A 16,672-nucleotide genomic window follows, 5' to 3' on the forward strand; every position below is an offset into this window, starting at 1 on the left:
TCTCACAGAGGACACTCTTGGGTAGCTTTTGTTCAGGTCTATATAAGAAAGTGCAACAGCTAACCAGCCTTCTAATACTCCCGAGAGAAATGATGTGAGAGGGGGATGGGACAAGGAGAAGGTAGAAGACTAAGCGGTGAAGGTGGGTAGGGAGGGGAGAATAAGGGGATTAAGCATTACAAGAAGGAGGAGGGAAGAAGAGGGAAATAAAACAAGAACATAGAGGATCAACTTTCAAGTGAATGCTAAATTTTTCCAAATTTTGTTACATGGATATCAAATTTAGAAAATGATAGACCTTCTTATTGTTACCAGACATTATCTTTTGATAAACTTACAGGAATTTAATGGCAGAGACACCAGGTGTCAGTCTTACAGAGGCTGCCCTGAGTGTTCTCAATTTTAAAAATTGAGTGGATTTTTAAAGTGGATTTTTTAAAAAATGGATTCAAGGATTGGATCCACTAGAAGAAACAAACAGACTGATCAATATAATGTAATAAAAAAATGACAATGGGATCAAATAGCATAGTATACGTCACATTTTTAAGAAGAAACTAACACTGAAATTCAGGGAGCTAAATGAAAAACCAAAGGCATAGGTATATTAAAGTGGGCAATGAAGAGTTACACTTACAAGATTTAAAGCACAATGATACTAGTAACAATATCTCATATTTTTAAAGTACTTCAGATTTTTCAAAAAGCTTTTCATACAGTCTTTATTGAGCAAAACAGTAATTTGAGGGAGGCTCCTTTGTAGGCTTTATTTTAAAGGAATTATAATGATTCCCCCTCATTTTCTGCCTATCGAATGGAAAGTGCTGAAAATTTTCACTCATTGTTTTGGCAATATCATTTATATTTTCTGATCAGTCAACCCTGAAGATGTTGCCCAGTATACCCTCCTCCAATCGTTCCCATAAACAATACAACTAGACGGTTCCTGGGCATAGATCGCAGCAGTGATTTATAATCCAGGATTTTGCACAGGTGATTGGAGTTAAAACTAGAAGCTTTAGTATGTAACAGACTCTAATGGATTTGCAGTATCTCTGGGAGATTTCTGCACAAGAGGTGGAGGCCTAAATTGAACAGCAATATATCAAGAGCACTTTCCTTTTGATCTTCATACTCATGGAAGGATTTGTTTTAATTAGAGATATATTTAGGTTTGATGATTATAACATGTGTTTCAGAAATTCATTACAACTTCAGTGGCTCAACAATCACTAACAGTTTGTGCCAGAGAACCTTCATTTAGGGAAAAATATTTTTAATATGGCTGTGTGCATGGATTTGTGCTTCATACTAATTTAGGCTCCCGACCAAGGGAAACAAATACCTGATAGTTATTATTTTGCCCTTACGATGTCTTAATTTTTAAAATAGATTGTAGTTAAAATGAGAATGGCCATAGGTAAAATCAGTGTTCACAACGTTATGGTGAAACTATATGTGTGTGTGTGTTTTATAGACATAGTAATATATAGAGTGTGCATGTGTTATAGGTCAAATCAGAATGATTAGCTGGTAATAGTTTGGGGGCATGAGCAATTAATAATTTTGGAGTGTTTAAAGGACTTGAATGACAAGAGTATAAAAGAAGATGGATTTAAAATAATTGAAGTAAAGACACTGAGGTTTTACCAATTAGAAAGTCTTATACCCCTGGGTGTGGACTGATATGGATGTAGACTGTAGGGTGAGATGGGGGCTTGAAGAACACAGAATATCCATAAATTATGCTCCCTCTAAGAAACTGATTAGCTTTCAAAAATGAAAAGTACATTAGCAGTACAACGCAGGTCAACAAGATGGATCAAGTAAGCCACGACAATTGATGGTTAGGGTTTTTTTGGTTTTTTGGTTTTTTGGTTTTTTGGTGTGAGAGCTACCAAATTTTGAGGCAAAGGTATACCCTGGGCAGAATTACGAAGTAGGCGAATTTTGTTCCTGTTCATCTTTTTTTCAATGTCTTCCCTCTTGCCTTGGAAGCCCTGCCTTCTCCCTGGTTCACAAAGATAGTCACAAGGCTTTGCTGTTCTCTGATTTTTCAAGATACTCCCATTTTGGAGCTCACCAGCCTCAAACAGAACATCATCTTCTGACCTCCCCTGAAACATGTATATTGTGTCCTAAGCATTCATGAAAATTGAGGGGGTGTAAGTATGTATATTAATACACTCCAAGGATGTTCATTCAGTCTCCTTATGCGTCACTTCAAGATGCATATTTATATAGTTAAAGTTAGTATCCATCTGCCCGAGAAGAAATCCTGCATTGAGGCATGGTCCTCTCAGCTGTTAGGGAGTAATTGCAAATCCGGGAAAGCAGAGGCCTTCTTCATTTCATCCCGCCTGTGCTTCCTGCCCCTTCAGCCCCTTAGCTAACCTGAAGCCTCCTGCACAGGGCGCAGTGCCTGTCGCTCAGCGGCTTCTGACAGTCTCTACAATGATGCTCAGCCACAGGGTCTCCTCTCTTGATCTAACATCCTCAGGAGAAATGCTGTTTGCAGTCTCCATGTGCTCTTCAGACTAAAGGGGAGAACACAGCCTAAAGAACAGGTGTAAGTGGTCAAGTGTATTTTGTTTCCTCCTGTTAGAATGAACAAATCTGTTGCCATTTGAAATAGCTGTGATTCCCCTTTGTAATGGCAATTCATTACAAGACGTGCTTCACGTCTCTCAATGGCACCACACCAGTGTGCCCTTTACCCCCCCGGGGGAATTTCTTTTCTAAATGGACCATAAACAAAACACAAATGTTTTAGATGGAACTTAAGTGTACTGTCCCAGTGGAGACGGTGGGAAAAAGGTACCTGGAGAGCATAGCTTTCAGAAGGTGCTTCTAATCTACTCACTTTGCTGCTACAAGTGTTTTTACACTATTTGTAACGGGTTTGAAGCTGGATCTTTTTGTTTTTGTTTTGCCCAAGAATACAAAATATCTTGATACATGTAGCCAAGAATAATCTTGAATAAATCAGAACATCAATAACAAATAAATTTAGTCAATGTAGATGATCAATCCAAATAATTGAGGACCAAAAAAATGCTGTTTATTGAAGATGACTTATATGAATAGCCATCCACATTATCTTAGGGAAATGTCAATTTTTTCCTGGGTGATTTCTAAATAAAACCTAATGCTTTTAATAATGCCAAAGAAACCTGTTACAGAGTGAAAAGCTTAGTCAAAACAATTTTATGTGAAATCAGTTCACCTACCTTAATTATTTCCCACTAAAATGATTCTTTACATATATCATTTAGACACAGCCCAAATCTGTAGACCGTCAGGAACCATGTTACCAAGCACACGTTTTAATTTAAAAGTTAATCCCTACAGTAAATACCATATAATTTATTTGATGCTGCAAAGCCTTGTCTTTTATGAAAAACTAAATGAAAAAAGGGGTTGGGAGATGGAAATAAATTAACCTAACTGTAATCCTTAAAAATGTGTAACAAATATTTGGGTGGATCCATAATTAAGATTTATTATTGGAAATAAGGGTATTTTACCTTTTAGGGGATACATTTTGAGATAGTTCAAAGTGCATTCCTAGGAGGTGAAAATATATACCACTAATATGCAAATTTTCTTTGTTAATTAAGATGCTTATATTTTATTTGTGTCACAAATTCTACGGCTGATTCTCTTGTTCTTTCTCCTTCTTTGTCCCTGAACTGCATCACCAGCTCAGTTTGAACATCCTACGTGGTTTCAATGCTTTTCCATTTACATATTGGTCTTACTTTCCTCTTTTTTATGTCAATCAGCTAGACTGAAAGGAACAGGAATGGAGGGCATTTTACATGTTTTATCATAACCAAGAGCCTTATTTTGTACCCAGTTCCTGATCTATCATCAGCATTGTCTGTGCTGTCCAGTGGACATACATGAAAATTTCCTGATTTTGAAATTGTCCTTTTTTTATTTGTACATATCTCATAAAGCATTCTAAGATTCTCAAGGACAAGGGCCATGATAAAAACATCCTTTTTCCCCCCTCTCTAGAGAATTCAAGCATGTTTATTTCATATAGGAGGTGTTTGGAAAATAAGACGAGGATCATGGTGAGGAAAATTCTATTTTATTTCTGGCATTATGCAGCATGTAGAAATAATTCTTATAGGCTTGTAAATACCTTTGACAGAGCATTTTTTTTTCACATTTTATATAAACAAGCTGTAGTCTGTGGCTTGCTTCCACTATTGGGATACATACAACTTTTTCTTTGTATGTTTAAAACAAACCAAAAAAATTACAAGATGAAAATTATATACATGTAAAGACACTCATTTAAATCTTATAATCAATACTAGTGCAGTGTATTTCTCTGTTATGATATTTCTTCAAATATCAAATTTCTTCTTTAACTCCACTTGTCTATATCTGTGTCATAAATATTTAGAAGAAGAGACAGCATTTAAAACATATTTTGCAGGCGCCTAGGTAACTCAGTTGGTTAGGCATCTGCCTTTGGCTCAGGTCATGATCCTGGAATTCTGGGGTTGAGCCCCACATCAGGCTCTCTGCTCAGCAGAGAGTCTGCTTCTCAGGTAGTCTGCTTCTCCTTCTCCCTCTGCCCCTCCCCCTGCTCCTTCTCTCTCTGTCTCTCAAATAAATAAATAAAATGGTTAAAAAAACATATTTTGTAGTTACATTAAAGGAAAAAGTTGATATTTTAATATGGTTTTTGATTTCAAAGAAAATAGAAACAACTTGCTTATTTTACACAAGTGAATACTTTCAGGATTGTATGCGGTGCATAAGCAAAGTACTCTCTTCCACATGCTGTCTGTCCTTTTGTTACTATCATCAAAGTGCATTCTCTGGCTCAGTGTTACCCATCCTTCTTGAACTCTTTTGAAGGACTTAGTCTTGGAAACACTACTTGAAACCTATTCACATAATGTGTTGTGTTGTTAGCTAGTCATTTCAAGTATATTAGACATTAGGATTGCCTACTCCATCAGGATTGTGAACTCCTTATCATATGCATCTCTTGTACATTTCACAGCATCTTGTAGTTATTCAGAAAATACTTGCTGATTGCTTTGTTGATTAACTGAAAATAGGTTACTGTTTTGACGAGTTGTTGCTCCAAATATGAAAGAGTAATATCTTCTCTATTTATTATTAATCCTCATTCACTTCTAAATCTTTAAATATATGTTCCTAGTACAGCATTAATTTTTTAATAATAATTATTCAAAGTTTGATAATAGGAGTCTTTCTCCTAGATTTATAAATAAATAACAATTAGATCAAAATCAGTTTGTTGTTTAGTTGCAAAGAGTAATTACTACCTATGATATCTTAAGTTTCTACCTTAACCAGATAGGATTACTCTAGTATCATTTATTTAGGGTAATATAATTTTATTTCTTACTCTAAGAAACTATAAGAAATGAATATGGAGGTATTTAAGTATAAAAGATTTTTTTCTTTGCTATTTTTTTCAGTGTTGTAAATTTTTGATAATCTAAAAATTAAAGCAAATTAATTTTTTAAAATTAATGTTCATCATGCTGCAGAATGGCTTATATTTGTTCAAAGAAAACAAATACTTCAACACTAGGAATGTTAATTGCCTAGTATATTAAACACATTTAATGATAGATTAGATCAGAGAGCTACAACCAACAATCAACAGTTTTTAGGAAGTTCAAGTTTACTACCTCAGTTTTTATTTCTAAAATAAAAAAAAACCTCAATTATAATTTCTTCACATCCTGAATAGAAAAACTAAATACACTAGCCCCTGCCCTATTGCTACATCCCCCTCATCAGATGAAAACACTGCTGGTCCTTTCTCAGGTCAGTGGGGATGCTTCTTACCAGGCAGTGACAGGATCAGCTTCTTCTCTTAGCTCTTATTTGCCCTGCCCCTGAGGCCCCTTTCACCTGGGAAACCATCCAGAGACAAAACAATCAGGAGCAGCAATCCTCAGTCCAGCTAGCACAGGATCCCCAGAAGGCAAACTATGTGTGGATTTTTAACGTCAGCAACATGGGCATTAAAAGAGTTGAAAAATTTTTTTCAAGCTTCAAAGTAGTTATCATGAAAATAAATAAAAACGTTGCTGGCTTTAGCATTCTTATTTTATGGTTACTACAGTTTTCTTTAACTGTCTTTCAAACATACATACAAACATACATAGTACCCATTATCCAGCTGTAGTAACTATTAACCCATAACCAAACTGTTCCACATACCCATTCATCTCCCTACCCAGATTATTTTGAAGCACATTCTAGATATCATATGTATTCATCCATAAATATTTCAGTCCATAGTTATGCAATTTTAATTTAGAATTATGTAATAGGGGTAGATAAGGCAGAATACCATAATATTTTCTGTGTCTAGGGACTTTACAAATCTTAACTTGGCTCTCATTGCACACACACACACTTAAAGTCAGTGTGACTATTTATAAAGTAGACATTACACACACACACACACACACACACACACACACAATTACAAGGTCAAGTGTTCAGACACAGAGTAAATAACTTAAAAACCGTACATCCCTGGAGGCTCCTTGTCCATTCTCTGGAGACTGCTCCTTCTCACCTTCGTGTTTGCTTCTATGTTTTCCAAATTGGTCTTGCTTTGCAAGTCTTCTGTGCTTCTCTGTGTGGTCCAGATTAATTTCTTCTTCCAAGATCCTGGCCAGCTTTTTTCTTTCTTTCTTTCTTTTTTTGTTTTTGTTTTATCCTTTCATATTCTCTTTCGTCCTTTCTATCATTAGTCTCTCTCTCTCTCTCTCAATCAACAGTCTGATGATTTATGTGGATCCAGACACAGGGCACGCCTTGCCCCTTTCTAGTAAATACTCTCCTGCCTCTTCCACCTGGAGACAATCATTCTTTTGATATCTATCACTATATTTTCAATTTGTCTGTTCTAGAACTTCATATAAATGGAATCACAGAGTATATATGTTTTTGTGTTTGCTTTTGTGTTTCTCTTTTAACTCAGCATTGTGTCTGTGAGATTCATTAGAACCGGTATCATTGTGTCTATCAAGAGTGGGTTCTTTTATGGCAGAGTTCTAGTCCATTGGGTAAATATATCACAATTTGTTTATCCATTCCCCTGTTGATAGATATCCGAGTTGTTTACAGTGTTTGCTACTTATGAATAAAGCTGCTATGAATATTTTTGCGAAGCATTTTCAAGGGTCTACATTTTTATCTCTTGAGTAAATATGCCTGATTGGCTTTATTTTGGGGATCTATATTTTCACTTCTCTTTGGTAAATACTTGGTACATCTTATAGAGGTTATCCATTTTATTTACCCATTCAAAAGATCAGCTTTTGCTTTTATTCAGTGTCTCCTTTTTTTTTCTTTTTTTATTGATTTTGCTTTTTATTCCTTCCTTGTGCTCATTCGAGGTTTAATTTACTCTTCTAGTTTCTTATGATGGAAACTTAGATTATTGATTTGAGACCCTTATTCTTTCCTTATATTAGAGTTTAATGTGTTAATAGTCTCTCTAAGAACTGCTTTAGTGACATTTCACGTAGTTTTATGTCCAGCTTTTCATTTATAGTCAGTTAATTTTTTTTCCTTAATATTCCCAGTCTTGTCTTTTTTTGATCCATTTTATTTAGAAGTGTGATTTTAGTGTCTGTAACGGGTGTTTCTAGACATTGTTCTATTGTCGATTTCTCATTTAATCCCATTGTGGGTGGAAAATATACTTAGAATGATTTCAATCCTGTTAAATTTATTGAGGTTTATTTTATGGTCCAGAATATGGTCTACCCTAATAAATAATCTGTGTTCACTTGAAAATAATTCATTTTCTTCTGTTATTGACCAATGTGGTCTCTAAATTACATTTAGGGCAAACGTTGATAATATTTTGAGTCTTCTATATCCTGATTTTCTACCCATTTGCTCTGTCAATTCTTGAGAGAGGGGGTATTGATGCCTCCAGCTGTAGTGGTTGTGTTAGTTATCTATTGCTGCATGGCAAATTGCCCCCACATTTAGTGGCTTAAAATGACAACACATACTTCTTATCTCTGAGTTTCTGGTTGCCTTCAAGATTTTCTCTGAATCTTTGGTTTTCAGCAGTTTGTCTAGGATGCACTGATGGGTGTTTTTCTTCATGTCTTTCCCATTTTTGGTTTTCTGAGAATCTGGAAACTGTAAATATACATATTTTACCAAATTTTGGGGAAATAGTCAACTATGATATATTCATATTATTTCTGCCCCATTCTCTTACTTGTCTCCTTCTTAACTTTAATTACATGCAAGGTTACACCTTTTGATATTGTCCCACAGGACCTTGAGACTTTGTTACTTTTGTAACCTCTTCCTCAGATTGGATCATTTATATTCATGTACATTTCAGTTCACTTTCTCATTCCCCTGTCATCTCCATTCTGCTGTTAAACCTATCCTGTGAGTTTTTATTTCACATATTGTATCTTTTTAAGTTTGAGAATTTAACTTCAGTTCTTTTTGTTTCTTACTTCTTTGCTGAGATTTCCTACTTTTCGTTCACTGTGAGAATCTTTTCCTTATGTCATTGAGCATGGTTAGGATAGCTGCTTCAAAATTCTTATCTGCTAATCCCAGTGCCTACGTCATTTTGGGGTTGGTGTCCATGTCTTTTCTCTTAAAAATGAATCACTATATTCTTTGTCCTCTGAATTTTTTTTTTAAAGATTTTATTTATTTATTTATTTGAGAGAGTGAGAATGGAGAGAGAGCACATGAGAGGGGGGAGGGTCAGAGGGAGAAGCAGACTCCCTGCTGAGCAGGGAGCCCGATGTGGGACTCGATCCCCGGACTCCGGGATCATGACCTGAGCCGAAGGAAGTCGCTTAACCAACTGAGCCACCCAGGAGCCCTGTCCTCTGAATTTGAAAGAATTCTAGAGGGTATCTGGGCACTGTGAATGTGAGTTTGTGAAGAACATATTTTCTTTTAAATCCTTCCAGAGAGTGTTGATTTTTTTTTTCATTTGTTTGAATTGGCAATAAACTTGGGACTCAGACTGTAAACTTTGTCTCTTTTGCAGCAGCTCAGATGTCCGTTCAGTTCTGCCACCTTAGCTGACTTCTGTGGTCTGTTTCACACAGGTGTGATTTAGGGTTCTGCTGCATAGTTGAACACAGTTTGACTACAGATTTGGGGATCTTTTTCTCTGTCTCCCTCCTTTCTGGGGCTTATTCCCTCACTTTCCAGAGGTGTGGTTTCCTTGAAGTTGGTCGTCTATTTCTTTGGGTCAGAAAGTCGCGGACTTTCTGTGAGAATTTTGTCTACTCTGCATGGTGCCTCCTGAAGCATTCTTTTAGGCTAAGCTGTAAAAAAGGTAGTCTCTTGTGTTATTCCTTTATACAGGTATTGAGCACCTCCAATATCCACCTGCTTTTTTGCACCTTATGGTACCTCCAGCTAAATTGTTTTAGCATGCAAGCAGTCCTTGCATGTTCAGTAATATGTTAACTGAAACCTGTTACAAAATGCTTTCAATTGTAGTCCCAAGAGACTTTTCCGGGAGCCCAGTCAGATAAACAGTATCATCAGATAAGGTCTCTATGTGTGTTTAAGATCTAAGATAGGCACTTTCGATATTATGATAACAAGATGATCTTATTTCTACTATGACAGGGTATTTTCTTAATAATGTATAACCGAAGAGATGAGAAAGGCCTGGAAGTATTAATAGTTTATAATAAAGCAAAGTTTTAGACATATAAGTTTGATAAGTTATTTCAAAATCTGTGTTTTTACAGTTTTTACAGTTGTGACAGATGACAGTAATACCAAATTGACATGATTAGGGAGCTGGTCTCAAGTTTAACATTTTAGAGACCCCAGTTCTTTATATAAAATATCCAGTGTAGTACTTAGCACATACTAGATGCTTAAGAAATGTATATTTATTTATCTTTTTTAAATTTAATTTAATTTTATTATGTTAGTCACCATACATTTACTTATCTTTTGCCTCACTCTTTTCTTCTGCAGAGCAAATAAAACAAGTACCCTTTTCAGTCAGGTCAGCTTACTAGTTTCCAAGAATTGTTGCAAGCCTGTATTTTACAAAAGCTCAATAAAGCTTAGGCAAGACATGGTCATTTGTGTATGACTTAAAGCAATTTCTACAGCAAAATTGTAAAAGAATGGAACATTTATTGCAAAATGAATAAGAACATGTATATCTTCTGTACAGCTCTCCAGATTCACTTTGTTTTTGCCCTGGTGCGTGAAGCAACAGATAATGAAGGGCCTCCATTCAGATTTTAAACTAAAGGTCTCTGGGGTCTCCTTGGCTAGAGTGGAGCAAGTTCCCATAAATGGTCTATGCTACTCTTATATGAAGTCTAATTCAGGCTATTTCCTTCACAGAGAATCTCTCTAGGGTCACATATCTTTTACTAAGTGCATGACATTAGGGCAAGTGACATCATAAAATTTGATTAACTGTAGACAAGTAAGATAGTGGTGGGATCTCCATAGGTGGATGGTATGAATTTGCTCACTCTCTGGGTGTAGATCCAGTAGGGTTGTCTATCAATGCTTCTCGTACTTTAATGTGCATAGGAATCACCTGGGGATCTTGTTAAAACATGGATTCTGATTCAGTAGGTTTGGAATGGAGTCTGAGATTCTGCATTTCTAACCAAGATCCCAGGTGATGTCTATGCTGCTGATCTGTGGACCATACTTTGATCTGCTAGATTATACCACTGATGTGCTATGTCAACTGAAATAGGGTTTAGAATATTTGCTTTTATTCCCTTCCTTTTAAGATTGTGATTACTTCAACCACAGAATTCTTTAAAGCCTCTTGGATAAAAAGGCTCGGTATAAAATGAACTTCTCTCAGTGTCAGTCACAACTTCCCATGATTTTAGATTTTCTTGGCAATTATTCTTTCTGGTGTATTTCTTAGTACACCTGACATGTTCCATAATAAGATTTTTTTGTTTGTTGTCCTGAGACTTGGTGTTTACATATAATAAAATGTACTAACTAAAAGGGAACTTTGCTGTCATTTCAGTTTTTCACTTCACAGATGAGCAAACTGAGGTTAGATTAATTATGTGACTTCACTACTTTCATTTTAACATGCAAAATAATGAGCATTTGTTGACTTGGAAACAGATCATATTGTGGTTTTACTTACAAAAAATTATTAAATGACTGCTGCGTTAATTGCAATTTAACCAATGAGTTCCATAAAACAGTTAGAATTATTTTTTTCACTGCCTTGAACCACTTTGATGTTAGGCAGACATAGTATATCCAGAGATGGAAAACAAATACCTCACATTTTATTGGAGGTATTAAATGGGAACATTCACTTACATGCTAAAAATTACCCTTTGAAAATAGACATTTAGCTTATTAAGTTAATCTCTGCCAAATCGAAAGGCATTGCCTATAATATTCTAGCAAAGCATACACACACAAGAGACATGATTAAATATAGAACCTAACCCATATGTTTGAGTATAAATTTAAAACATGATAGTAATATGAATGACTAGGTTCCTTCAGTTTTCAAATGTAAAGTTCAAGTGGAAACTTTATCTTATCTGCCTATTTTTTTCAGTGAAGTTTTATTTAAAATTAAAATGGATACATCCCTGCTTTCTCAGCCAGACCTCCAGATTCCACTGCACAGCACAGTTCTTCTCATATATCTACTTATGCGTCTCTAAAAACTGAACTCACATTTTCTATTTTCTCTAAATGCTTTCCATGTTGAGCTAAGTGGGAATATAACTCTCCCAACATTAAATTGGAACTGTCTTTGAGTCCTTCTCATCGTTAGCTCATTATGTCATATCAGCCAGTTTCACCAATTCTTTTTTCCAACTGCTTTTGGTACACTATGAATCTTACTGACATCACCATTGCTCAAGCCATCATTAACTCACACCTATTTTAGAAAACATCCCCTTTATTGATTTTTCTTCTTCCAGCCTCACTCCTGCTTAATCCACACCTAACTGTTAACACCAGATCATTCCTTTTGAAACCATTACTATGCTCACCTTGACCTGAATCCTTACAATTGCTCTCCCTTATTGGTAGAATAAAATACAAACTCTTTATCCCACTATTCAGGGCTCTTTATAATCCACCCGCAACCTACCTTTCAGGCTTTACTTTATACTGATCCCAACATAAACCCTCTACTCTAGTCAGATTGCTTGACTTTCTGCCTCCCTAACATGCCATGTACTTTGTGGCTCTATGTCTTTGGCCATTTCCCTAGACATGTAGGCATTCCCTCTCTTCTGTTTCCATGGAGATAAACTTAAGTAGAAACTACAGCCTTTTTGACTGATAAGAAGTGTTAGAGTTAATGGAGTTCAATCTCTCACCTCTTCCACCATTTTAGGAAATTAAGAACAATAAAAGTGTAGGTTCATACTTCCTAATATGTAGTGAACAGTGTACCAGTCATTGCATAAAGCTGGTCATTTCCTATCTACCACATTACCTAAATTTATGATAAATTAAATTTTTGTAAAGATAAAAATCTACGAAATTTGACCATCAGAAACTATATCAAGGAAGTTCAAATGAACCTCAATGTCCTACATGTTCTATGGACTGGCTAATGACAAGTTCTAAACTGACATTTCATTGAATCTAAGATTTTTCTGGTCCCAGTAATGAAGTGCTCATACTTTATGCCTTGCCAATATCATGATGAATCCAATAAAAATTCCCAGGCTGGGCTTTAAGCAGTATTTTAAAATCCCTCAAATTTAATTAGTGTGTATGTGTGAGGAGTGCAGGCAGATTAGCTTATTATAAAATCAACTAATATTTAGTGATAATAGCCCTTAATAAGGGATGATAGTGAGAGAGGATAATTACTCTCCTCTATACTGAGGATAAGTGGAATCTGCCACATACAAACATGTTAACATTCTTAAGATTAAGAATTAAAACACATTCTGTAGTGACCTTGAAATAATCTATCCCAGATGATTTTATTGGTCGTACAATATTTTGTTAGGCATGTGGCACTACCATAAAGCAAATCAGCTGCAGGTATTCATGATGATGATTTGCTCTAACTGAGGTTAGAAAGGATACGATTTTCCAGATAGTCTGTGTACTACGATTTGAATTTTAAATAGAAAATAATTGTAGATATTTGATAATAACTTGTTATAGTTTATGCAGTTAATATTTTCAGTTGACAAAGTGTAATAAAACAGTTTGTACATTTTCAAAAAGAAAGAGCCCAAATGATGTAAAGACATCTTTAAGAAATTGTCTATCTCAGCACGTGCCAGTGCAGGCCGTTACAAGATGTCACCTTCTCACCAAGAGAATGGCAGTATATACAACCCAGAGCTTAGAACCAGGAAGGAAATGGGCAAGAAGGAACCAGTAAGGAAATGAAATCTTTATTGACAATGTGAGTTTACTTAGAAATAACTAAGATTGCATATGCCATCACCAAGTCAAATGGTGGCACAACAGAAATATAGTTCTAGTAAAATAAAGAAAGATACTTTTATGTGGACTTGAGTTCATGGCTTGTGCTACAAGAAGTGATTCTTCTCAGGCTGACATCTACCAACAATAAATCAGATGTTCTATTCAAGTCTATTTTCTACAGAGAGTGTCTAGCCAGCCAGTGCTGAGTAAGTTACAAAGTCACTTATACTGTGGGTGATTCATTTACTGTATAGCTGCATTGTTCTGATCTGTTGGTTAGTTTGAATCTGGAATTAGGAATTAATGATTACTATGACCACCAAAAGCCAGTTAAAAAGAATGTCCACAGCAGCTTGATTAATGGACAAAAAGTCACAACAACCCCAAAATCTATCCACAGGAGAATGAATAAACAAATTGGGGTATATTTATACAGTGGAATACTACTCAGCAATAAAAAAGAATAAGCTGACCCCTTCCTGTTTCAGATCTAACATACAAAGAGTTTGGAATCCACCATTTCTGTTCTTATAGCAAAAAAATCTGAAAATTGAAAATCAGTAACTTTTCTTGGACCCCGTCAGAAAGTTGAAGTTTCAGGGCAAACAATCACTCTGAAATCTGAAGGGACAGATAAATATAATCACAGCCAAGATCTCCTTATGAGGAATGGAAGCCACTGGAGCCATAAACTGGTATGAAGATTTAACTGGTATGTTTGATGAATTGTTAGAGGCTGAATGTAGACTAGTGTGAGAGTGAGAAATTCTTGGGAGTTGCATTTTGACAGGAACCCCACAATTTTAGAGGTATTACTTTCAGGAATACCATGCTGAAGATCCAAGAATGATCTCATTGTAGAGATGTACTTGTGAAGGTCACAGCTCAGAGACATATGCCCAGAAATTCAGTAACTTAGCTGAAATAGGCCAATTCCTTGGAAGACATAAAACTACCAAAACGTACACAGGGAAAATTTGAAAATCGAATAGGCCTATGGCTACTAAAGAAAGTGAATCAATAATTAATAACTTTCCAGAAAAAGAAAGTACCAGGCTCAGATGATTTCACTACTGAACATTTATTTAAAGAAGAAATGAGGGGCGCCTGGGTGGCTCAGTTGTTAAGCGTCTGCCTTCGGCTCAGGTCATGGTCCCAGGGTCCTGGGATCGAGCCCCGCATCGGGCTCCCTGCTCCGCGGGAAGCCTGCTTCTCCCTCTCCCACTCCCCCTGCTTGTGTTCCCTCTCTCGCTGTCTCTCTCTGTCAAATAAATAAATAAAATCTTTTAAAAAAATAAAGAAGAAATGATACCCAATCAAACTCTGCCTCTTTTGAAGAAATTGTTTCTGAGGTCATTGTTTGATTTTTGTTCTGAGACCAGGAGAGCTCTTCCCAGCTGTCCTATTTCTTGGTTCTTTCCCACAAACCAGCTAGTCTACAATTTAGCCTCCATCTTGGATATCCTCCCAATATCCTTTTGCCACAACCTTTGCAGTTCTTCAGAGCACCTTTAGACTTAACTTCTTCACTCTATTGCAAATGAAGTTGGTTCTTTTGGGATGCCTTTGTTTTATGGCCTGTTTCTCCCCAGAGGCAAAAGGTTTGAGCCAGGGCTCTGGAGCTGAGGGTAGGAATGACAACAAGCCTGGAACTGACAGACACACCGGCTCCAGAGGCTGAGCACTCAGTGGGTGGGGGTCAGCAGGCTGGGGACCTCTCAACCTGCCTCTCCTGACATGAAACCTCCTCTTTACAGGCAGAGGAAGGGCAATTATTGTTCCAGTATTCCCAGCATGCTACTTACAAGACAGAACTTCTGTTCTACTAGTGGGGGCTAAAAGAAGGCAGAAGAAGGGAGCCCCACCTTTGAACCATATTCAACAGGAACTTGACTTCAGTATCCCCGAGTCTTCCATGGGGAATCTGTGTACACGTACTAGGTAGAGACTCACTGACCTTCTAGTGACACTAATTTTTGTTGAAACCTTTGATAATCAGGATTTTGATTATATGGGAGCTGAATATATATATATATATACACACACACACACATATATATCTATAAAGTATAAAAGTATTATTTCTGTTTATTGCTGCCTAATTTATGTTATTCCACCATATTTACTTTTGTAACTAGAAAGTAAATCATTTGGAAAGAAGACTCGGCTTATATTAACATGTCTAAGGACAAGTCTCTAAGGAGAGCAGAAGAATATAAGGAAGCAGAGAATTTTTAATTAATGATAAGGGCTATAAAATATTGGATTAATAGATCAGCATGTCATATCTTTCTCATAATTTTGTCAGAACAAAATACAGAGTGGTAAATGTAGTTTTAATATTGCCACTGCTTAGATGGTGTCAGCATTTAAGCTGCTCCTGCAATGTTTACTTTGCAGATTTTATGTGGGTAACCTTAACAGTTTATGAAATGCTGGCACATACATGATGGTTTTTAATTTCTTTTCGCTTGATAATCCTGTAAAGTAGACCAAACCGAGGGTGCACCTAACAGAAATGGTAAATGGCAGAGCCTGGACTCAAATCCTCACCCATTCCTTGTGCTTACTTCATTTGATAATCTCCCAGACACTGTACATTATTAATAACATGCGCTACACTGTAGTAGGACTCCCTTCCTCTGCCGCTGGATCATCTCTACCGTGACTGCATTTGGAGTGTTAAAACCTGTGGGTCTGATAAGACAATAAAAGATACCCAAGTCTTTAACTCCTGTTAAAAGATGAACCAAAGCATATTAAAAATTTCAAGAGTTTATTTGAGAAAAATCAGTTAGCATGGGGCAGTGCCAAACTAGAAGTGGTTAGGAGCACTCCCCTGACAGAAGCTCGGCTGGAGACTTTTATAGAGAAAAGGCAGAAGCAAAATAAGGAAATTATTGATCCACCACAGCTTAAAGGCTCCTTGGCCGTTTGTGATCTGTTGTCCTTAGATTTCAATTTTGTAACCTTGAGGCATTTACAGGCTTAAATTTTGGTTCGCTGAATTAGGTTCCCTGGCAATCTAATGGCCTCTTTGTTTAATTAATTTAATACTCCTATTGTCTAATCTTAGTTCTTAGTTGGACCTCTCCTCTGACCACTTTTTACCTCCATTATTGGAGTTTGCTTTTCCTAAGAGTGTCACAGTACCCTGAGTTTTCCTCTGTCAACTACTTATCATCTGTTGATAAGTTCTTCTCATTAGAATTAG

This window comes from Callorhinus ursinus, unplaced genomic scaffold (assembly GCF_003265705.2).
Source record: "Callorhinus ursinus isolate GAN/ISIS: 27379988/994484 unplaced genomic scaffold, GSC_fseal_2.0 scaffold11, whole genome shotgun sequence".
Lineage (NCBI taxonomy): Eukaryota > Metazoa > Chordata > Mammalia > Carnivora > Otariidae > Callorhinus > Callorhinus ursinus.